Raw genomic sequence first — 24,424 nt, 5'->3', positions numbered from 1 at the left:
TCCACCCCCATCTCTCTTTCATCCTGCCTCTCCCTAACAGTAATGCCTACACCTCCTGGTTCCTTCATCCTCAGTTCAATTTCATTACTTTCCAAGCAGCCAACTTCAGAAGGAGCAGGAAAAAAGAAATATTTCCCTGGGAGGTGACAGACAGCCTTGAAGATCTTTATATGTAATTAAATGTTTCAAAGAGTGATATCTAAGCCAGCTCTGCAGCAATTCACACTCTGCGGCGGGGTTGGGGGAGAAAGGGGCTGAATGGCAGTCCTCAGGTAGGTCACCCAGCCTGCTGCCACTACCTAGTCTGACCCTCACTTGATGCATACAGGACACACAACAGCAAGACATCCTTCAACTATAGCCTCATTCACTCAAATCCTGGAGTAGAGGTACGTGTGGAGTTCAGGCAAGGACAGGCATAAATAATGTACTAGGAGATGTTCCATGGAGAAAAAGACTGCTCCCAGCTAAGGAAGCAGGCAACATTTCCTGGAAGAGAAGCCATCTGAAGTGGGCTGTAAAAGATGTCTCCCTTGTCTGACAATCAGAGTGACTAACTGTCCCAGTTTCACCATTGAAAGTCCCTCATTCTGAGAATCCCTCTGTGCTGGGCAAACTGGAATGGCTAGAGACCCTACTGCCTGAAGACAAGGAGATGATTAGTTGACCTTTGTGCTCCAGTGACTGTAGGGTTTAGCCACTCAGAGAGGAAAGGGGGCAGGGGAGTGGGATTGGGGAAGGTGTCCCTGGGGCAGGCTCAGTATGAGCAAAGAGACAGTGGTACTTGAGTGCAGGGTATGTACAAAAGCACAAGGTTCTAATGAAGCCAGTGAGTACATGGGATCTTTGGAAACTAAAAGGTTGATGGAAGAATCACTCTACCAGCCCCACCAACCCTCCTGCATATACTTCCCACTTGCTGACCAGGGTCAATTGGTCAAAGTCATGGAAACTGTCCATTACTTTTAGTAGATGGAACCACACTAGGCCTGGAATCCCAATCACCCTATATTGCTTCATCCCTTCTTCATTGTGCCCCAAATATACACACATACAAACCGAGCTGCCAAATTCTGAGCAAGACTCACCCTGCATTTTCTACCTGGTACTACAGTAAGTGAGTCAAAAACCAAGTCTAATAGCCAAAACAATTTTGAGAAAGATGAACAAAGCTGGGGGCCTCACACTTTCTGATTTTAAATTATATTACAAAGCTATAGTAATTCAAACAGTATGATATGGGCATAAAAACAGACACATGGATCAATGGAACAGAATACAGAGTCCAGAAAGAAACCCATACGTATACAGTCAACTAATTTATGGCAAAGGAGCCAAGAACATACAATGGGGAAAGGACAGTTTCTTCAATAAATGGTGTTGGGAAAACTGGACAGCCACATGCAAAAGAATGAAACTGGACCCCTATCTTACACCATATGTAAAAATCAACTCAAAATGGATTAAAGACTTGAATGTAGGACCAGAACCAAAAACTCCTAGAAGAAAACATAGGTAGTAAGCTCCCTGATATTGGTTTTGGCAATGATTTTTTCGATTTGACACTAAAAGCAAAGGCAAGTGAAGCAAAATCAACAAGTGGAACTACATGAAACTAAAAAGCTTCTGCACAGCAAAGGAAACGATCGACAAAATGAAAAGGCAACCTACCAAATGGGACAAAATATTTGCAAATCACATATCTGATAAGTGTTTAATATCCAAAATATGTAAATAACTTATACAATGAAATAGCAAACAAACAAACAAACAATCTGATTAAAAAATGGGTAGAGGATCTGAATAGATATTTTTACAAAGAAGACATACAGATGACCAACAGGTACTTGAAAAGATGCTCATAACCATCAGGGAAATGCAAATCAAAATCACACTGAGGGGACTTCCCTGGTGGTGCAGTGGTTAAGAATCTGCCTGCCAATGCAGGGGACATGGGTTTGAGCCCTGGTCCAGGAAGATCCCACATGCTGCGGAGCGACTAAGCCCGTGCGCCACAACTACTGAGCCTGCACTCTAGAGCCCTCGAGACACAACCACTGAAGCCTGTGTGCCTCAAGCCCGTGCTCCACAACAAGAGAAGCCACCACAATGAGAAGCCCACGCACTGCAATGAAGAGTAGCCCCCACTTGCTGCAACTAGAGAAAGCCCGTGCGCAGCAACGAAGACCCAACGCAGCCAAAATAAATAAATAAATAATTTATTTATTTAAAAAAAAAAGAATGCATAGATTAAAAAAAAAAAAATCCACACTGAGATATCACCTCAAACCTGATAGACTGGCTATTATCTAAAAGACAAGAAATAACAAGTATTGACAAGGATGTGGAGAAAAAGAAACCCTTGTGCATTGTCAGTGGGAATTTAAGTTGGTGCAGCCAGTATGAAAAACAGTATGGAGGTTCCTCAAAAGCTTAAAAATAGAACTACTGTAAAATCCAGCAATTCTACTCCTGGGTATTTATCTGAAAGAAATGAAAACATTAACTTGAAAAGATATCTGCACCCCCATGTTCACTGCAGCATTATTTACACTAGCCAAAACACAGAAGCAACCTAATGTTCATCAGTGGATGAATACACACACACATATATACACATACACACACACAATGGAATATATTTTTTTATAATTTTATTTACTTATTTATTTATGGCTGTATTGGGTCTTCGTTGCTGCACGCAGGCTTTCTCTAGTTGCAGCTAGTGGGGGCTACTCTTCGTTGTGGTGCACGGGCTTCTCATTGCGATGGCTTCTCTTGTTGTGGAGCATGGGTTCTAGGCACGTGGGCTTCAGTAGTTGTGGCACGTGGGCTTCCGCAGTTGTGGCTCACAGGCTCAGTAGTTGTGGTGCACAGGGTTAGATGCTCCACAGTATGTGGATCTTCCCGGACCAGGGCTCGAACCCGTGCCCCCTGCACTGGCAGGCAGATTCTTAACCACCGCACCACCAGGGAAGTCCCACACAATGGAATATTTTTCAGCCATGAAAAAGAAGGAAATCTTGCCATTTGTGACAATATGGATAGACATTTTGAGGGCATTATGCTACGTGAAAGAAGTCAGACAGAGAAAGACAAATGCCATATGATCTCACTTACATGTGGAGTCAAACAAACAAACAAACATCAAACTCATAGATACAGAGAACAGATTGGTGGTTGTCAGAGGCAGGGAGTGGGCAAAAGGGGCAAAGGTAGTCAAAAGGTACAAATTTCCAGCTACAGGATAAGTGAGTTCAGGGGATGTAATGTACAGCATGGTGACTATAGTTAATAATTCTGTATTGTATATTTGAGAGTTGCTAAGAGAGAAGATCTTAAACGGTCTCATCATAAGAAAAAAACAACTGTAACCACGTGTGATGTTAACTAGACTTAGGGTGGCTATCATTTTGCAATATATACAGATGTTGAATCATTATGTTGTAACCTGAAACTAATATAATGTTATATGTCAATTATATCTCAAGTTAAAGAATTGAGTCCAGTTATCATCATAACCTGCACTCACACCGAAAGAGGCTCACAGGACAGAGAGTGATGGAGCACCCAGCAGTCCGGTGTCTGCCACGTCACATTCTCTCTGCGAGATCTACTCAGTGAGTAGAAAGACAGCAGAATTACCTACTGTATCATTTCTCTATCTCTTTTTGTTGTCAAGCATATGTAGTTAAATTTGCATGAGTTTAACGTACATATGATGTGACTCCATTGTAATAATAATAATAACCACATTTCAAATGTTCACTTGTGACATTTAAAACCATGTGAATTAGGTTTTATTATCTCTCAATTTTACAGATGGGGAAATAAAGGGTCAGAGAGATTATGTGATTGCCCAAGGTTATAGTCAAGGGCAGGCCAGGTCTTCTGGTTCCAGCACTCTCCACTGGAAGTGCATGTGACACTTTCTGAATGATGATTCTGAGGAGAGAGATTTAAGAGGTGCCGTTGGGGACAAGGTGGCAGTTGCAAAGCACGAGGACCGGGACACCACAGAGACTAGCCACATCCTCCCCACTCATCACTATGAACAGCCCTGGGACCCAGAACAAGAGATTCTCCTCATGGTGCTGGCACAGACACTGCCCTCAGACCTTGGCTCTGTACTCAACTGCTGGAGTCCACAGCCAGCTTGCCCTTGCTGCATCCCAGGGCAGACAGTTATGCTTCACTTATCAGACGGGACCTCAATTCACTCTGTCACAACCAAACCCAGTAAGAAGCAAAACTATGCCTCTGATAAGGGAGCTGGATATTGTCATGAAGCCCATGCGCTAACACTTGGGTGCTTTCGTTCTTCTACTGTTCATTCAACCAAGCACCTGCGAGGGCCAGGAAGTGTCCCTCCCTCTTGGAGTGTATAGTGGGTGGGGACAGAGCAACGAGAGCAGCATTTAAGGCTGACTGCAGAAGGGCTATAATAGGGGTCATTCAGGGCATCAGAGGAAGACACAGGCAGGTCTGAACCCAGACAGGGGTGGTTAGGGAAGATGTCTTCAAAGAAAAGACCCGAAGGAGGGGTGAGGGTGGGGAATGAATCTAGGCAGAGGAAATAATGTATATAAACGTTTGGAATGGGGAAAAAGCATGAATGTGAGGGAAAATGAAAAAAAGATAGGTGTCTGGAGTGTAGACTTTAAGGGAGACCAAGGTACAAGTTGAGGTCGATTCCTGGGCTGGGTACCAGGTCCAAGGGCTTTGTAAGCCATGTTTTTTTGTTTTTTTTTTTAATTTATTTATTTTATTATTTCTTTATTTTTGGCAGTGTTGGGTTTTCGTTTCTGCGCGTGGGCTTTCTCTAGTTGCGGCGAGCGGGGGCTACTCTTCGTTGCGATGCACAGGCTTCTCATTGCGGTGGCTTCTCTCATTGCGGAGCACGGGCTCTAGGTGCGCGGGCTTCAGTAGTTGTAGTGCATGGGCTCAGTAGTTGTGGCTTGCGGGCTCTAGAGCGCAGGCTCAGTAGTTGTGGCGCATGGGCTTAGCTGCTCCGCGGCATGTGGGATCTTCCCGGACCAGGGCTCGAACCCGTGTCCCCTGCATCGGCAGGCGGACTCTTAACCACCGTGCCACCAGTGAAGTCCCTGTGAGCCATGTTAAGGGGGGCAGACTTCGTACAAGGGCTGGGAGGCTCTGAATACGTTCTAAGTGGAGGACTGACGAGGCCAGGTGTGGCTGCTGAAAGACTGGTCTGATGAGAATAGATATGTGGGCAGGAGAGATGGAGTAGGGGTGGGGTTGGGCACCTGGCTGTTATAATGGGAAGGAGATGATGGTGGCCTTGACTAAGGTAGTAGCATTTGGGATGGAGACAAGGGGACAGATTTCAGCTGAGTTTATGAGGTTGACTCAGCAAGGACGTGGTGACTGACAGGGTGCTCGGGGAAGAAGAGAGAGGGAGGTTGGTACCCTAGCTTTGGCTTAGGCTGCTGGGTGGATGCTGGTGCCACACACTTTATGGAAACACAAGGGGAAGAGCAAACACTTGGGGGAAAAGGATGAGGTTAATTTTGCTCACTGTGTTTTGAGGGGGCTAAGGGACATCCAGGAAGGCATTCAAAACCCATTCACCTGCTGACTGATGCCCTCACACCTGGGCGCTTCTGCTCTTCTACTCATCCATTTGACAGACATTTACTAAGCACCTGCTAGTGGCAGAAAGTGTCCCGCCCTCTTGGAGTGCACAGTCTAGCGGGGACAGAGCCGCGGGAGCAACATGTACAGAATGCTGTGAACGTGCCATGATAAGGCAGTTCAGGGCATTAGAGAAACACGTGGAAATGCAATTCCATTAAGTCCGACAATCTGGGTTCTCAGACTGTAGATGGTGTGTGTGTGTGTGTGTGCGCGCGTGTGCACGCACACTGTATATGCTTGTGTTTACATCTGTGTATGTGTGTTTTATGGGGCTCCCCCCCTCCAAAAAGAGCTCTATGCACATTAGAAACCGACGGAAATAACCAGAAAACATTTTTAGACTAAAAAAGCAAAGCAACTTGGAGTCACTAACATAGGAGCAAATAATCCCTCATATCAAAACTGACAGGAAGAGGTTCCATTCAATTAGAATATTCTGATTAAGGAAGCAGGGAAGTGTGTAATCCATTCCATAGACATTCCCCCTACAGTGATTAAGTGAAAAAAAAAAGTTAGGGTTCACAGGGATAAGCTTCAGTTATCTTAGAAAATCCACTTAAAAACACCTCATTCCCTAGAAATGACAGAGAAATGAGGCAGTGAGTCAATTATCTACCCTGCTGAAGGTGAATAAAAACTATCATCATTAAAATTACAACAGGACTTTGCATTCTTTCACAGACAATCGCAAACTCTTTCCAGTTCGGCCCCGGAATGTCAGCCCCTCACAGACTTTTTTTATTTCTGTCACAGAGGCTCCTTCCTAATTATATCTGGCTTTGGCTGATTTTTTCAAGTGGGCGGATCTTCTCTGGGCAGCGAGTGAGGGCTTAGGCCACCCAAAAGTCTGTGGCCTGGCTTGTTCTGGTCCTTTAATCCGGCCAACTCTCGCCCTTCCCAGCCTGTGCATCTCCCAGCTGACCTCTCCTTTCTGCAGGGCCCAGGCTTGGGTACTCCCTCACCCCCACAAGGGGAGTGGCTACGTCTCTCCCTTCACCACCCATCTTCACCACAGACAAGCTTTCAAATTTGTAACTCCACTTGAAAGGGCGGTTAATACGTGCCAGGCCATGAGATAAAGGCATAAAGTAAATTTTCTCATTTAATTCTCACAGCAACCCCTTTAACACGGGTGCTATTCTTATCCCCATTTTGCAGATTAGGAAACAGAGGCCCAGGGAGGTTAACTACCTTGTCCAAGGTCACCCAGCTGGGGAGTGACTGGCTGTCTGAGGTCTAACCCCTGCTGTTCTACTGGGTGTGGCCTGCTGTTGATGGAAGAGGGGATGTGGGATGTTGGTGGCCAGCCTGGGCTTAGACGGCCACCTTGGACAATGCACAGGGAGATGTGAGAGCAGGGGCTCATTTTCCACAGAGGCCTTATCCAGGGATTGGTTCATGTGGAGTTGGTGGTCATAGGGCCCAGGTTTTTCATGACTGGCCCTACTTCCCCAAATTTTATCCTCTTCAGTTAAGATAATTTATTTCTTCTGAACTTTTCCTACTGTGATAAGACATGTATAACATACATTTTGCCATTTGAATCATTTTTAAGCGTACAATCAATTCAGTGGCATTAATTAGACTCACGGTGTTGAGCAGCTGTCACCACTATTTCCAAAACTTTTCCATCACCCCAAACTGGAAGTCTGGAACCATTAAGTCATAACTCCCCATTCCCTCTTCCATTCTGGAAACTTCTAATCTACTTCCTGTCTCTGTGAACTTGCTTCGTCTAGATATTTCACGTAAGTGGAACCATACAACATTAGTCCCCTGGGGCTGGCTTCTTTCACTTAACATAACGTTTTCAAGGTTCATCCATGATGTAGCGTATGTCTCTACTTCATTCCTTTTTATGACTGAATAGTGTTCTATTGTATAAGTATGCCACGTTTTGTTTATCCATGCATCTCTTGAGGGACACTTAGGTTATTTCTACCGTTTGGCTGTTGTGAATAATGCTGCTGTGAACATGCATGTCCAAGTATCTTTTGGAGTCCCTGAAGATCACTTATTAAAGGCACAACTTGCTATGTTTTTATGCCTCTGTTGACTTTCTCTATTAGGAACAATAACCTGGTTGACCGTTGTTTTTTTGTCACCACTTCTATATAAGTAGCTTTAGGCGTCTTGTGTCCAATCTCCTCTACTAGCCTTGGAGTCCCCATGGGTTACAGCATGGGGACCTGGGTGTGTTCTTTTTTTTTTTTTTAACTTATTTTATCTATTTCTTTTTTGGCTGCGTTGGGTCTTCGTTGCTGCGCACGGGCTTTCTCTAGTTGTGGCGAGCGGGGTCTACTCTTTTTGTTTTGGTGTGTGGGCTTCTCATTGCGGTGGCTTCTCTTGTTGCAGAGCACGGGCTCCAGGCATGCGGGCTTCAGTAGTTGCAGCACACGGGCTTCAGCAGTTGTGGCTCACGAACTCAGTAGTTGTGGTCATGGGCTTAGTTGCTCCGCGGCATGTGGGATCTTCCTGGACCAGGGATTGAACCCGTGTCCCCTGCATTGGCAGGCGGATTCTTAACCACTGCCCCACCAGGGAAGGCCCTGGGGGTGAGTTCTTGTTTGCAGCTGTCCCTGCCTCCCACATGCATGCACAGTCTCACCCAGCGTCCAGCCCAGAGCTGGGGACAGGAAGAGCCATCAGCCATGCTGACATGGGGGCTTGGCCAGCCCTTCTCCAGTGACCAAAGAGCCTCCTCCCATGGGGATTCACAACCTCAGACAGTGGTCCTTGGCCTAGCTGCTCATCAGCACCATCCTGGAGGTTTTAAAAACCTCTCATGCCTGGGCTTCAGCCCTGGACATTCTGATTTAATTATTCTGGAGTGGTGGAGCCCAAGGACAGGTCCTTTTAAAAAAGCTCAGCAGGGCTTCCTTGGTGGCTCAGTGGTTGAGGGTCCGCCTGCCAATGCAGGGGGTGCGGGTTCGTGCCCCGGTCCAGGAAGATCCCACATGCCGCGGAGCAGCTGGGCCCCTGAGCCATGGCCGCTGAGCCTGTGCGTCCGGAGCCTGTGCTCCGCAGCGGGAGAGGCCACAATGGTGAGAGGCCCGCGTACCACAAAAATACCTCAGCAGATGAGAACTACTGTCTTTCTGGTGATTTGCATTCTCACTGGTCCTCTCAGGGAGACGGGCAGGAGGATACTGAGTCTTGGCCGGGTGGGGTGGGAGAGATGGACGATTCCTCCCATTCCAGAGATGGCAATCCTGAGACTCAGCAAGGAGGGAGACTGGCCACTGATGTGAAGGTTAAGGGGTAGAAAGGAATCTGGAATGCAATGGCCCTGAGCTGCCCCAGCCTGTACCAGAGTCTGGGCCAAGGCACCCACAGCGCCGCCTTAGCAGTGGAAAGGCTTGACACAGTCAGAGCATCTCCCAGGAATGGCCCATGCCCCCGCCCACCCTGAGAAGAAGTGGGGAGCTGCCAGGTCATGGGATTGCTCCTGAGTTTACAAAGCAGCTGGCATGGAGGTAGAGACAGAGCAGCAGCCACTGGAAACCATTTCAGCTGCTAAATAAAGTGACTTCCCAGTGAGCGAGGCCATTTGTCAACTGACTTACCCCAATAAAAGCACAGCCAGGGGCTTCCCTGGTGGCGCAGTCGTTAAGAATCTGCCTGCCAATACAGGGGACACGGGTTCGATCCCTGGTCCGGGAGGATCCCACATGCCACGGAGCAACGAAGCCCGTGCGCCACAACTTCTGAGCCTGCGCTCGAGAGCCCGCGAGACACAACTATTGAGCCGGCGCACTTAGAAGCCACCACAACGAGAAGCCTGCTCACCGCAACGAAGAGTAGCCCCCGCTTGCCGCAACCAGAGAAAGCCCGTGTGCAGCAACGAAGACCCAACACAGCCAAAAATAAATAAAACAAAATAAATAACTCTATTTATATAAAAAGAAGCACAGGCAAATCCTCAAAGGCCAAGCCCCTCCACTTTTTCCAGACCCAAGCTGCAATTTTGAGGGAGCATCGAAGGGTGGGTCGGAGCCAACGCTGGGCAATCTTGGGCAGCCCCCTCCTCTCTCTGGGTCTCTGTGTTTAGATGTGTAAAATGACAGATTTGGATCAGTAGTTCTTGCCTGGAGTAGGTCACCCTCCCAAACAGGGCACCTGGAAATAGGGGGAAGGAGGGATTAGGTTGTCACAAATGATCAGGGACAGTCCTGCACAAGGAAGCACTATGCCTTCCAAGTGCCAGTGGTGTCCGCATTAAAAAATACCAGTATGGGGTGGGGGAGGGAAGGATTGGGAGTTTAGGACTAGCAGATGCAAACTATTATATATAGACTAGACAAACATCAGGGTCCTACTGTATAGTGCAGGGAACTATACTCAGTATCCTGCGATAAACCATTATGGAAAAGAAAAGAAGAAAAAGAAACACCAGTAGGTATACGCTGGGATCTCTTCCCATCCCGATATTGTGTGATTCTGTGCTCTGTTGCTCAATGTCTCCACTTGAGAAACAGGCCAGAGGAGACAGGGTGGATGGCATGCTTGCCCTTGTGTGGAAAGAAAAATTCAAGGTGGTTACCCAGGCTCTGAGCTGAGCCATGGCTCTGACCCCTAGCTCTCCACCACTTAGATTGCTGGAATTAAATATTAATAGACCAAGGTGCCGTAGATTAAAACCCAAATCTCCTGTCCCTACGCCTAGCAGATGCTGACAGCACAGGATTATAATGATGTATCATTAGCTCTTAGTGATCTAGTTATCACACTCGTTACTCTGTGTTATTTAACCACACTGTCTATATCTCCCTCAAGCCTCCAAGGGCAGGCAGAATTCACCATGGCTGCCTGGAACGCAGGCTGCCCCTTCACGTCCCACTGGTCCTCGAGGGTGGCAGGGGTAGAGGACTAAACACACGCATAGGCAAAACCCTAACCCCGTGAGCCTCCTATGGACGAGCCGTGTCCTCATCGGGGTTGTGTCATTTAACCCTCTTACTAAGCCTGTGCCATTTGTTCACACCTTGCCTTGTTTCAAAGAGGATTTGAGACAAACCATGTGAGGTGGATTATTATCCCATTTTTCAGATGAGAAAACTGAGGCTCAGAGACATGAAATAAGTAAATCAGGGTTTCTCAGTCTCGGCATGATTGACAGTTTGGGCCAGAACATTCTTTGTTGTGGGGGCCTCCGTGCATTGTATGGTGTTTAGCAGCATCCCTCGCCTCTACCCACTGGATGCCAGTAGCACCCCCCGCACACAATTGTGACAACCAAAAATGTCTCCAGATATTTAGAAATGTCCTCTCAGGGGCAAAAGCACCCCGAATTGCAAAAGGCAGAGCTGAGAGTCAAAGACTGGTTTTCTTAGTCTTCGGTTTCAGAGGGCATCTTGTGTACCCCCTACATTTTCCAAGTCAGGAAACTGATCAGAGGGGCCAAGTGACTTGCCTGTGGTCACACAGCTAATACACTGGAGAGCTAGATTTGAAACTAGCTGGCCATGTCCATCTAAAGCTCTTTCCATCCCACCACACCAGCTTTTGGGGGATGAGTTACGCTCATTTATTCACTTGTCAAACAATTCTTGAGCACCCATTATGTTCTAGGGGCTGATTTGTAAAACAGACAAGCAAATGGGAAACACTGACCCACCAGAACAGGGGATGATGGAGGGGTACTGGGAAGGCTGTTGCTAGGGCAGCTACAACCAGAAGAGCACCCACTGTCAGGCCAGGGGGCCCGGGAGCTGGTAGGGTCTTGGGGAGCAGGGCAGGGGGAACGAAGCCAGTAGGTACATTAAAATGCCCTGAGCAGAGTCAGTGGCTTCAGCTCATTACCTTCCTCGTGTCCATTGCCACAGCCTCGACCACAGCTCCAGGCAACCAAGTCCATTTTAACCAGACATCACGCCATCAAAATATCAGGAGGGAGTGGGGAGATTCAGTAAGTCCATTTAATCAGTGCCCTATATCTCTCTGTGGATGGCTGCATCTGGAAACCAGCACCAGACCCTTGCTTCTAGATATCGCTGAGTCTGCCTGGCATTGTACCATTAGGATTCCATTCTTCAGCGTTTCAGGAATCCCCTATTAAATTGCACATCATCCCATGTTTGTGTAGGGGTGTGTGTGTGTGGGGGGGGGGTGAGTCACATCACGGGGCATTAATACCCCAGTTATCTGTTAATATCCAAGCGGCAATTAGCAGACCTGGGAGCCAGATTAGGAAGGGGGTGTGTGCATGTATGCTAACCTGCTTTCAGAGAGAGGAGATGGGAAGGTGTAGAAGTCAAATTCATCAACTTCACAGAGACCGCCCCAGATACAGTATGCCGTGACACTGTGTAGACAGGCGATGGGGAAGAAAACTAGGTATTAGGTACTTTGCAGTAGGTATTGTACTTGTTCCGTTTAAGCCATGGTTCCTCTGCATAGCTATGATTATCTGCATTCTTCAGAGGAAGGAACCAAGGTCAGGTGTGGTTAGGTGACTCGTCCATCACCTCAGAGCCTGTGTGATCTCTGGCCTGTTTCTCAAATGGGGACATTTGACAACAGGGCCTTGAACCACAGAGCATTGAGTGGGAGGCACGACAGAACACTGGAGTTCATTTACGCCTATGCTGTTCTCGTACAGAGGGGATATTGAGACCAGAGGGGAAGGGGGAGGTCCAGGTCATCAGTGAGAGGCCAGGGGGTGAGACCCCGTGCCTGCAAGGTCCCTGGGCTAGGCTGAGCAGAGGCTGGGTTTCAGCTCCGCGGACTCCCTGCCCTGTCCCTCTCTTCCCTAAGCTGTGGGTGCCCCAAATGGACCCAGGGGCCAGCCTGAGCTAGTCTGTCCTCAGCTCTGCTCAAAACCTAACCCCCCTTCCCCGCCAGTACCAGAGGCTTTTAATGAGGGCCCAGCTCCTGGCGGCCCAGCACTCTCTGATCTCCCTGCATCACTGCCTTTGAAGCTTCCCAGCCCCAAAGACCACAATTTATCTCCACAATTTGCCTAGAAAGCCTCATAAATCATGTCTGCGCACAAAGGAATTACCTCTTTGGAAGAGCCTTTCAAAGGCGGCAAAGATACCACAGACCCACCAGGGGACCCGCTGCCCAGGCCTGCACCCTCCCCAGCGGGGCCCAGCTCTCACCTCCCTTCCAAAGCTCCTGAGCAAACCCCAGGCTGAGGAGGGGGAGGGGCAGTTGGGAATCAAAGGGAATTTGGTGAAACTCTTCGGTGTGGGACTGCGACCCCCAGATGTGGGCTCTGAGGGAGATGAACTTAAACAGAGCAGGAAAGGACACAGGAAGGTCATGGGATCCACGCCCATGAGGCGTGAACTCATTCCACAGCCTTGTCCGCCACTTCCCATCGTCCCCCTCACTCCGACTTGCTACAAACAGTGAGGTCTAGTCTAGTGGAAGAGCCTCTCTCTGGCTCGGTCACAGGCCTTGGGCAAGGAAGGTACCACCCTTCCAGGCCTTGGCGTCTCCCATGGCAGACAGACAGGATTAACCCAGATGAGTGGGTGTAAAGCTGCGACCCACAGAGTCCTAAGGGTCCTATGCCTCAGGTGGGCGCTGGGGCCATGACAGGGGCTCTGGACACCCCATTTCCACAGCTCCAGAGTTGCTGAGTTTTCTGCTGGGTTCTCACATAGGGACAACGGGTTAAGCAGCTAAATGGGAAGGAGGGTGAAAACCCAACTTCTAAGACCCTTTCTGCCTTTAAATGTCTGTGCTTAATTCCTCTCACAGCCAGGAAGTTCTTCCATAGGTCTAGCTGAGGAATTTCTTGCTGCAATTTAAAGTAATGCCTTCTCCTTCTCCTTCAGCCCCTCACTCAGTGAGCAGCCACTTCAGGGCCAGCACTGCAACGGACGCTCATGGGGAAGCAGTCACAGTGGTGCTCGGGGTCTGTGTCCTTAAGGAGCTTTCTGTCTGTCACCGTCCCCACAGGGACTATGCAGGAAGCAGAAAAAGAAGCAGCGAAAGTGGAGGCTGGGCAGAGGCGGGTTACCTCGTGGGCCCACAGAGAATTTCGAACGAAAACTGGACTCACTTGCTGCCCTGTTCGTGATGGACTGGGGGTCTTTCTCATCACATGGGAAGGAGGAGGAGGAAGGTGGGGTTTGTAGAGCTGCTCCAGTAGCTCACTAGGGGGTCACAGGCACAGGGGGTGGGAGAACAAGTTGAGGTCATTTGGGCCAGGGTAGCCTGGAGAGTCATGTGGAGAGTCAGCTGTGAGCCAGGGGCAGGATGGACCTGGAACCCTCTGTCTCAGCTGCTCATCCTGGGAGGCCTGGTGGAAGGCTGTTCTCACCAGCAGACACAGTGGCTTCCCTGGTTGTCCTGCAGGGCTTACACCACGATTGTTCCAATGAAATGGATTCACATCTGAGCCATTTTTCCTTTTGGTAAAGAGCACCTGGAGCTGACTGGTACACCTGGTGCTTGGAATCAGCTTGGCTGACATTTATTGAAAGCTGATTAGATGTAAGGTCTAGACTAGGTGGGGCTTAAAAAGGGTGGGAGGGCCCAGTTGGTCCTCAGGGGCCACAGAGTGACCCAGGTCAGGCACACATGCAGGTTCCGTGGACCACATGAGACAGACTGGGAACGGCACTTGGAGGTGAAAGGGCACTGGGAGGTTTGGGGTGCGTGTGGGGAGGGGTTAATCTGCCCAGGAGGGCCTGGAAGAGAGAGGATTTGGTTTAGGATCTAGAAGGAGGCATAGGATTTCAATAGGTGGGAAAGCAAGGGGAAGACAGTCTGAGCGGAGAGCAGCAGAGGCAGGGAGGGAGAGTTCAGGGTGCAGAGCAGCCTGCAAGGAGGGGTTCACGCAGCCCTGCTGCAGAGGGCTTGGCAAAAGCAGACTCAGGAGTTCGCTTCACTGAAGGAAGGCTAGAGCACTGCTTCTCAAACTATCCACGGGGAAGGACCAGTTCTGTTTGTTTTATTTTCCAATCCATCATAGACAGACACACGGTCCTAACTGAGCCTGACTCGTAGACAGGTCACACCACGTGGCACTCTCCGTGAGCCTCTGACAGCACCCACACTAGGCTATACCCTGCTCAGCAGAGGAGTCCACCGGCCACGGGCTTGGCTGTCACAGCAGTGTCAAACTTACTGTAAGTTTCTAAACGCTTACTATCACTTTTCTTATCTCATCGCTGGCCAGTGACAACTCCTGGACTCTGGGTCCACAGACCACCCTGAATGGCACTGGGCTAGAACACAGCTCAGAGGAGGGATGAGAGCAAACCAAGACAGGTTTATAGGTGGCTTTACCGGAGATCCGGCTGGGCAAGGTTTCTGTCTCCTCTGTCTTTTGGGGGAAGTCCTGTGGACTGCTGTGCTGCTTAAGGGGCTAGGAACTTGGGAATGATGAATAGAACCAAGGATGACATTAAAAATACTCATTAACTGGTAGGGAAGGGCACCCACTGATTGGAATGGCTGTGTGGCACTGTTGGTGCCTGCTGGTAGGACAGTAGCAGCTAACACGCAGTGAGCCCTGTTATAGATGAAGCCCTGTCTGAGCTCTTTACAAGTAGTATCTCATTTAACCCTCCCAACAACCCCATAATCTCCATTTTCAGATAAGGAAAGTGAGACACAGAGAAGTAATAACCTGCTTAAGGAAAGCCTCTACCATCCATCCCCTCCTGGCCTCTGGCCCCATGTGGGGGTTATGGACACCGGACTTTCTGTGTGGCCTTAGGCAAATCACATCCCTTCTTTGGCCCTCAGTTTCCCCATCGTAAAATAAAGAGGGTAGCACTAGACAAGCCCTAAGATTCCTTCCATCTCAGACATGCTGAGATTTCTGAATTACCTGGAGGAGCTATCAGAGACAAAGAGTCAGGGATGGGGAGAACAGCAAAGCCAAAGGAGGAAGCAAAGTATTGAATCTTGGAGCACATGTGTGTGTGCTCTGAATTTCTGCTCACAGGCGCCCACTGAATTATAGCCATAAATAGAATTTTGACAACAAAGACAACAAATGCAAGTTTGCCTCGCTTTATACAACCATTCTTCCAAGTCTTTGCACAATTAACTTGTTATTTGGAATAACTCTGCTTATCTGTACACCCTTGACCTTCCAAAGCACCTCTACGCTTACAGGTCATCAAAGCAAACGTTGGTATTCCCATTGCTCAGATGGACAGGCCGAGGGCCAGAGCAATGAAGCAGCTTGCCCAAGGCCCCTGGTCTAGTTAGGAGAGCCGAGACTCCACGTCTTCAGGCTCTGATCCCACCCACCATTCTCCACGGTACCGCTTCCCCAGTGGGGTCACTTAACACAGGGCCCACCTATCATCAGGAAGCCATGTCTCTTTGGTATTTGAGGTCTCCTGCTCAACTCTGTCTTGCTATTTGTGTCATTCGTGTCATGGTCCATTTGTCCCTGCACGGGGAGGGACTTTGAGAGCAGCTCCCAGCTGGGCCTGCCAGTCAGAGGACACTCTATCCATCACTGCTGGGTGAGGACCTCTGCGTTCCCTGGAGAGAGGAGGCCTGAGGGCGGAGTGACAAATGGCCTTCCCATCTATTGAGAGTTATTATCAAAGAACGGGGGCCAGCTGCTCCTAGGATCTGCTGAGGATGAAGTGAAGGAAAGACACCTGTGCTGTAGTGGTAGGAGGTCTGGTCAGTTGTCCATTTGTTCATTCACTCCATAAGACTTTAGTGAATGCCTACTATGTGCCAGGCCCTGGGGGCCAAGTGGGGAATAGAGCACCCAGGATACTGTCTCAGAGCTAACAGTCCAGGAGCAGAGACAGACAAGAAGCACTAAAGGCCTCTATTTTGGCCTTTGTTCAAACAGCACCTCCTCAGAGCCTTCTTGGATCAACCTTTCCAAGTTTTCTCCCCCATCCCCCCAGCTTTATTTTTCTTTCGAGAACTTATTCTATCTGATATTATGTAATCACTGTACCATATATTTACTTTCATCTTTTTGTTTATTGTCTGGGACTCCCACTAGGATGTCAGCTCCCTGAGGACCTGTTTCCTTCACTGCTGTGTCTCCAGCACCTAGACCACCATCTGGCATAGAGATGCTCAATACATACTTGCTCAACAGGTGAAAAAATTAACAAGTAAATATATAATCATAAGTTACAACAAGGGTACGAAGGTGCAAAGAACAGCTTGATGGTAAACAAAGACAGGGGTTCAATTGAGAGGTCAAGGAAGCCCCCCCTCTGAGGAGGTGACATTTATGCTAAGAGCTGAAGGATGAGAAGGAGACAGTCGTGGTGAGAGCAGGAGGTAAGAACATTCCAGGTAGAAGCAAGAGCACGGGCAAATGTCCTGAGGTGGGGAAAGCTTGGCAGAGTCACGGCACTGAAGGGGGCAGCACAGCTGGGATGTTGAGAGAGAGGGAAGGGCTCTAGGTGAGGTAGACGGGCCAGATGTGGCCATGGCAGGGAGTTGGGCTTTTCTTTTAAGAGCCATGGGAAGCTCTTGAAGGGTTCTACCATGACTCCATGAAAGAAAGAAAGCGGGACTTCCCTGTGGGCAGGACTTACAACCCTGAGCCAGGAGGGACATGGTCCCTCTCTGCAGCCCATCACCATCCTGGGTAAACCAGAACCTCCTGGTTTAGAAGGAGGTAGGGGGAGGGAGTGAGCGAGAGCTCCCTTCCTCCTGGTGCCATTGAGATGCTCCCCTCGTCACCCCAGCAGGCAGGAGATATCTGGGGAGGGCAGGGGAGGGGGCCTGAATGGGGAGGAGAATCAGTTGGGGCAGCTCCGTGCATCGGCATCCCGGTGATTCAGAAAATGTGCTGACGGTTGTACACAAGCTGAGACCTCATACATTACGTGCCCCCCTCCAGGAGAGGCAGAGGACTTGCTAAATATAGTTCCCTTATTGTTATTTATGTCTCTGGGTGCCAAGCAGTGCCTCTTGAAGCCTGTCTCACCCAACACTAAATGTGGGTGCTGCATTTGCCATAAGCCGGAGAGTTGAGAGGCCCGGTCACAGCGGTGGTGGCCGCCCGCCCTGTCCCCGACCCCGACTCCGTGCAGCTGAGAACCACGAGGAGGAGACTCAGGCTGTGGGGAAGGCCAGGGTCACTCCAGGAGCTGATTGCCCAGTCAGCTATCTGGGTGAGGAACATGACCAGCAAATGAGCAAATTGGATGGGGTTAATGACCCTTGGATTTCTGGTGACCACAGGCGTGGCCTGCAGCGGGCAGTGGCAGGCGGTTTCATTAAGCGGGATACCTACACTTTAAGCTTCTGGGACGCCCTTTGAGCCCATAGGGACCTGGGATTTTAGAGGGAATCTAATGAGCTGAACTTAGCAAAAGTGGTCTGGGTGGACTTCCCCGGTGGCGCAGTGGTTAAGAATCCACCTGCCAATGCAGGGGACATGGGTTCGAGCCCTGGTCTGGGAAGATCCCATATGCCGTGGAGCATCTAAGCCCGTGAGCCACAACTACTGAGCCCTCACGCCTAGAGCCCATGCTCCGCAACAAGAGAAGCCACCACAATGAGAAGCCCGCTCGCCGCAACTAGAGAAAGCCCGTGTGCAGCAACGAAGACCCAATGCAGCCAAAAATTAATTAATTAATCAGGTAGAAAAAGTGGTCTGGGCCTCAGCACCCCTCATTCCGTCTTGGGGTGGGGGGCGCTCAGCCTCCTCCAGAGCACCTATCCTTCTCCTTCATGTGGCAGTCACTCCTTAAAGCCCTGCAGACCCCACGCAGGGGGGCTTCTCCATCTCCTGAAACCCTCCTATCCATTAAGGCTCAGATTAAATGCCTCTCCCTTAGGGAAGCTCCAGGAGCCTTCCCTCCCCCCACTCACTCTAAATGCATTGTGCCTACTGCTTACTTGCCTCGTTCGATGCTACTCATCAGGCACTCGAGCTTTGGAATCACACAGAGCTGGGTTCAAATCCCATCTCTGCCTCTTACCACCAGTGTGACCTCCATTCTCCCTTGAGACTTAGCTTCCTCATCTCACCTATAAAATGGGTCTTAGACAATCGTGGCCAGTATATAGTGTAAAAGTGCCTTTTTAATGACTTGCAAGTAGGAGGTGCTCACTACTATTTAACAAACCCTTCCAGAAAATGTGGAGATGAATAAATGAATAAACAAAGTCATCAATCAAGGCATCATGTTCTGTGCCAGGGTAAACTCATTAGGGAGCTGAGGTATCAGCTGGATTCATAGGTCATTATCATCATCACCTGACTCGTCATCACCTCCACCTTCAGGGAGGGACTGGGTTTGGGCTTCCATGGAAGCAGACCCTGAGGTGACTCTGTGGGGAGGGGAGGGGAAGGAAAGGAAAGGAAAGGAAAGGGAAGGGAAGGGAGATGCAGCACAGCAGGAGTTAATACCCCTGTACCTCTGGGAGATAACCAAGAACTCACGAGTAGAGCTATCCCAGTGGAGGTGCAAGGGAGCTGGGGCATTTCTCCATTAACCCCTCAGTCCTGCCCCTGGTGGAGGGCGGCGGGGTGGGCATTCTCTCTGCCGCATGTCCTGCTGGCTCTGTGCATTGTGCCTGTGGCAGAGCCGCAGCGGTTTGTCACAGCGGCCTCTGGCGTGTAGCCGTGAGCGCTGAGGGTCTGGGGAAGCAAGGGCATCTATGGAAGGCACCAAGTCCGCTTTGTTCCCTACCGTATACACAGTGCCCAGCACGCTGTCTGGTATGTGTGGGGCACCCAGTATTAATGCATGTTGATTCAATGAACAATTCACCAACAAATCTATGCAAGAAATGGTGCAGAAGCAGGGGATAAAAAGTGACATAGCTCCTGCCCTCAGTCCTCGCGACCCGGGGTGGGGATGGGGCGTGCACAGTGACGCATGAAAAGCACAAAGGAGAAGTTTCACTACAGGTCAAGGAGCTAATGCCCAGGGAGACGTGGTGGCACACTGTGAACTTGAGGTATGCAGAAGAGGCATGACGCCCATGGCTGGGAAGGCTTCAAGGAGGAGATGGGACTCCCTAGGCCTGAAGGAAGAGTGGACTAAGGAATAAGGGAAAGCAGTAGAGAGCGGCATGAGCGAAGGCCTGGAGGCAGGAATGTCATCATGGGCCGTAGGGAGATAATCGGTAGGAGAGTCTGCTTGGAACATCTCTAGGTTCTTTAGAGTTGGGGGGTGGGGACAGAAATTCGGCCTCAGACAGCTCACAAGAGAAAGGACCTTGGGGCATGTCTAGGAAGAAACAGGATTGAAGCAGCCTCCAGGCAGTGTGTGTCCCTGACTATGTACAGAAGAGGCTCCTCCAGGACTTCTGGGAGGGCTGGAGTCCCCACACCCATCCACGTGCACCCCATAGAAGTTTCTCTACGTCAGCTTTACGCAGTGCACAACCTGAACCTCTGTACCTAGCAGCCCTGCCTAGCTGGTGTAAGGGGGGAGAGAAGGATAAGAATTGCTTAGAAACTGAGGGAGAGGGGACGCTTCCCCCAGGCTGGAATGATTGCTACTCCACCCTAGCACTCCAGAGCCCAGTAGAGGATACTGTCATTACCAGGAATCAGATTCCCTGGAAGCTGGAGGACTACAAAGGTGGTCCTCATTCTGCAGCTCAACCTCCCTGGGGAGGATAGGAGACTTAGCAGCTGTTTCTCCTGATGTCCCTCCATCTCTCTACCTGTCTCCATTTCCATCTTTGCTGCCTCTCTCCCCACTCTCACCCTCCTTTCCTCTGCCCTACCCATCTTTCCCTCTCATCTCCCTCCCGCAGAGGCTGGGACCCGAAGGGGTTGGGGTGGGAGGACTAGGTGAGGCTGACTGCCCAGGATGTGCTGGGAGCTGTGTAGGAGGGCGGTCGGGAGGCCCTCTGAACTGGATGTTTGAACCACAAGGGGTCCCAGTGGGCCTCCCCAGTGTGTGTGGTTTTCTTTTCTTTTCCTTTTAAAGCATTTCACTTTGAAAGGAAGACAGGCCCAAGTGAAGGGAAGGGATACATTCAGGCACACAATCAAAATGCCTTTGAACCTGGGCTGAGAGCTCCTGTTTTGGGTCAGGGGCTGGCAGGAGGCTGGGGAGCCCTTGATGTCTAATTGGCAGCTAATTGAATGCTGGGAGGGGGGAGTGGGATGGGGGCTGAAAGCAAGTTATTCAGGACTGGTGAGTGCCGCTCTTTTCAACTCAGTGTAAAAGCAGGTCTATTACGAGTTTTCTCGCCTGCATCTAAGTGGTGGGGAGACAGGCTTCTGTTGCTTAATGAGCTCACGGGTTCAAGCTGTCTCCAGCTGGGGAGCTGGTGGAGGATTTCAAGGCAAAATTAACACGAGTTAGTTCTAGCTGGCTACCTGTCATCACTCAGGGTCGAGAGAGGGAACAATCTTATTAAAATAAGCAAACAGAAGGCAAGCACCTCAGCAGAGCTCTCCAGGTGGGTGTGGGGTCTGGTCACTCACAAAGTCCAGAAGAGCCCCAGACAAGTTTTTCCCTCAAGGTTTGATGTGGACCAAGGAGACCTTGGAAGGTGCTACTATGGGGGACCAGGTGCAGATCTGAGCTTGGGGCTGGGCGTTAAGGCACAGGCATTCAGAGCATGGCTGTGGAGGCTAACAGACCTGGGTTCAAGTTCGAATTCTGCAGGGTGACCTTGGGCAAGTTACTAAAATGTTACGTGCCTCAGTTTCCCCCACCTGAATGAAAATAATGATAGCACCTACCTCGTAGGGTAGTTGTAGCAATTAAATGCAATTACACAGGGCTCAGCATAGTGGCAAGCACATGATAAATGGACCATGAGTTGTAGCAGTTACGATTATGAAATGAAGGACCAGGGTTGAGTAGACTATTTGTAGGCGTCAGACGTGAGTCCCATAAATGATTCACAGAGAGTGAAGAGGAGGTTGTAATTACAAAGTATTAGAACAGCAGACACCCTAGCGATCAGCTAGTTCCGTTCACCCCCTTTGCAAGTGAAGACTCAGAGGCCTAGAAAGGGAAAGTGATCTGTTCAAGGCCACGTGATGAACTAGGGACAGTGCTGAGCCTTGAACAGGTCTCCAGAGGCCCAGGGCTGCTTCTACCACAGCATTAGAGCTGAACCACAGTTGCGAGCCAGAAATAGAGTGCAAAACTCTCCCCTTTGCTTGCCTTTTGCCTGCCATGTAAGAGTGGGAAATGGTGGTTTCCCTTGCCATGTTGTTCGGATGTCTCATGAAGACAAATTTTCTATCACTGGGAGTGACTGAATGGAGGGTGGGGAGGAAGAGCTGGCCTGGGATAAGCCATCAGGGCCTTACTGAGAGTTGGCCAGTATCTACCAAATAACCCAACAGCACCAGGAGAAGGAGAAGCTACGGGTGGCTATAGATCATTGTGACAAGTGTCCAAACGAGTGCCCCACTTCTAGTATCTTCCCCCACCCCACATGTGCCTAACTTCTGGAGTGATCTTCCCAAATGACCAATCTGATGAGGTCACTGCCTTGTGTAGAGCCCTTCCATGGCCTTCAGTGGCTCGAGGCTCAAGTCCAGATGCCTGGGGGCCTGGCATTCAAAGCCCTCCACACTCAGGTCCACCTTCCCACTGCCCTATCCTCCCCCGCGCCCCACCCCCCACCTCGGCACCCTTCACACCCAGGTTTCCAGCAGACTCTGCCTTCGTGTGCCTGGGGCTTTGCTGAAGTTGTTCCCCCTGCCCCATCACCTCGTGTCCTGCTCCACTCAATCCCATTCTCAACCCCCGTAAGGCAAGTCAATTTGATTTCCCTTATTATTTAGTCATCTTTACCATGACTTCAAATTTCTCATATGAAAAACAGGGGATTCTATGATTTTCCTGATATTTCCACATGCAACAGAGTGTGACTTGATATCTTTGAGGTGAGGTGGAGAGCTAAAAAGGTGGGCAGTCAAACAACCCAAAGATGTGTAAAAGAGATATACTAATCCATGTCTCACCCCACACCAAAGACTGGAATGAAATTAAAAAGAAGACGATGGGGGGCTTCCCTGGTGGCGCAGTGGTTGAGAATCTGCCTGCCAATGCAGGGGACATGGGTTCGAGCCCTGGTCTGGGAAGATCCCACATGCCGCAGAGCAACTAGGCCCGTGAGCCACAACTACTGAGCCTGCGCGTCTGGAGCGTGTGCTCCACGAGAGAGGCCGCGATAGTGAGAGGCCCGCGCACAGTGATGAAGAGTGGCCCCCGCTTGCCGCAATTAGAGAAAGGCCTCGCACAGAAACGAAGACCCAACACAGCCAAAAATAAATAAATTAATTAAAAAAAAAAAGCAGATGATGGCCGTGAAAAGGCTTAGGACCACCCTGAGATCTTAAGTCAAATCCTTTCTCCAGGTCTTGCTTTGCTCATCTGCTAAATGAGTGGGTTGGAAAAGAAGGTCTCCAGGAACCTTTTTGGCTCTGTCATAACTTTCTGAATTGAAGGGTCTTAACAACCATACAGATGACCCCTGGGGAGAGAGAGGGAGGAGAATTTGATCAGAGAAAGGTGCTAAGGGGGCTTCAAATATTTTTTTGTAAAATTTTCTTTCTTTAAAAAGGATCTGAGGCAAACACAGTGAATCTTTATATTTTTTTCAGTAGGGGTGGTGGGTGTTTTTCATATTGTTTTTTTATTTTTCTATATGTCACAAATATTTAATACTGTTTAAAGGGATTTGGTGATCCTCTTCTCAGTGTAACCATTTCACTGACTTCCTTCACTTGTAATAGGAATGTCCAAGAACAAACCGTGTATCAATGGGAAGGACTGAAAGTGTAAGATTCCTCCATTGCAGGGGGTATTCAAGCAGAGGTCAGATGGGCTCTAAGTATTATGGAAATGGTTTATACAGAGGATGAAAGCTGGACTCTTCTGCTTCTCAGGTCTTAACAACGAACGCCAGGGCCAGGGGCGCTGTCCTTGGTGCTGAATTCCACACCAAGGAACGTCTGAACACAGACCATGGAAAGCAGAATAATTCCTTCTATTCTTGTCACTCTAAGCTACAAATTAATGCTTCCATTTCCAGGACATTCTGGTGATCAAAACGACAGGAAGAAGCCCTTCTTAGAGGGTTTTTGGCATTTGCTTTCCTGAAATGTCTCCCCCACTCCCCGCCTTCTGCTAGTATTTGTTCTTTCCCAACCTTACACTGAAAAGCATAGAACTGGGAACCAGGAAGTCTGGAATTGAGTTCTAGCTCAGCCACTGCCAGATTGCATGACCTACAGCAAATCCCTTCACTACAGTGAGTCTCAGATTCTTCATCTGTCAAGTGGAGATAATTGCATCAGGTGACAGAATGCTTGAAAACACGCTTGCAAAAACACTTAAGTGCAGTATAATTATTAACTGGCAGCACTATTATGGTTCCTCCTCCAGTAAGTATGAAGTGGAACTATCTCTCAGGGTGGGAAGCAAAGAAGGCAGTGAGTGTGGCAGGTGGAGGGCCAGGGGCGGTGAGTTGAGTTCAGAGAACTCTTGAGAACGTTTTGAGAAAAACTGTCCAGGTGGCTTCCGTGTGGGCAAATCAAAACCTTTTCAGATGGTGCCTGGTGACATCTGCAAGCATCACAGAACTTCAGAGTGGAGGTGGGTAGTGAGGCATCTCTAAGTGGAAAAAGTGCTGTGGTGTCATTTGGTACTCACTGAGCTGAGGGGCCGTCTCGCCAGGTAAGGAAATGTGTCCTCCTGGGACATTATAAAGGGTTTGAGGGCTGAGTGTCAGGGCCCACATTCTATTCCTGGCTCTGCCACTAACCTGTTCACATAGTAGAGTACAGAACAGCTGGGCTCGAGTCCAACTTACCCATGGAATAGCTTGTGTGTGACCTTGGGAAAGTCACTTCACTTCTCCAATCCTC

The 24,424-nt window shown here is 49.5% G+C and overlaps 1 protein-coding gene across 18 annotated transcripts in view; it reads right to left on the bottom strand.

Moving 5' to 3' along the window:
• Nucleotides 1-24,424, bottom strand: part of MEGF11 (multiple EGF like domains 11) — a 425,478-nt gene that overhangs the window by 87,292 nt on the left and 313,762 nt on the right. The window lies entirely within an intron of this gene.

Source organism: Orcinus orca, chromosome 2, assembly GCF_937001465.1.
Source record: "Orcinus orca chromosome 2, mOrcOrc1.1, whole genome shotgun sequence".
In the NCBI taxonomy this organism is placed as follows: Eukaryota; Metazoa; Chordata; class Mammalia; order Artiodactyla; family Delphinidae; genus Orcinus; species Orcinus orca.
Note: the sequence above shows the minus strand (reverse complement) of the source record. Positions and strands in the feature narration are given on the sequence as shown.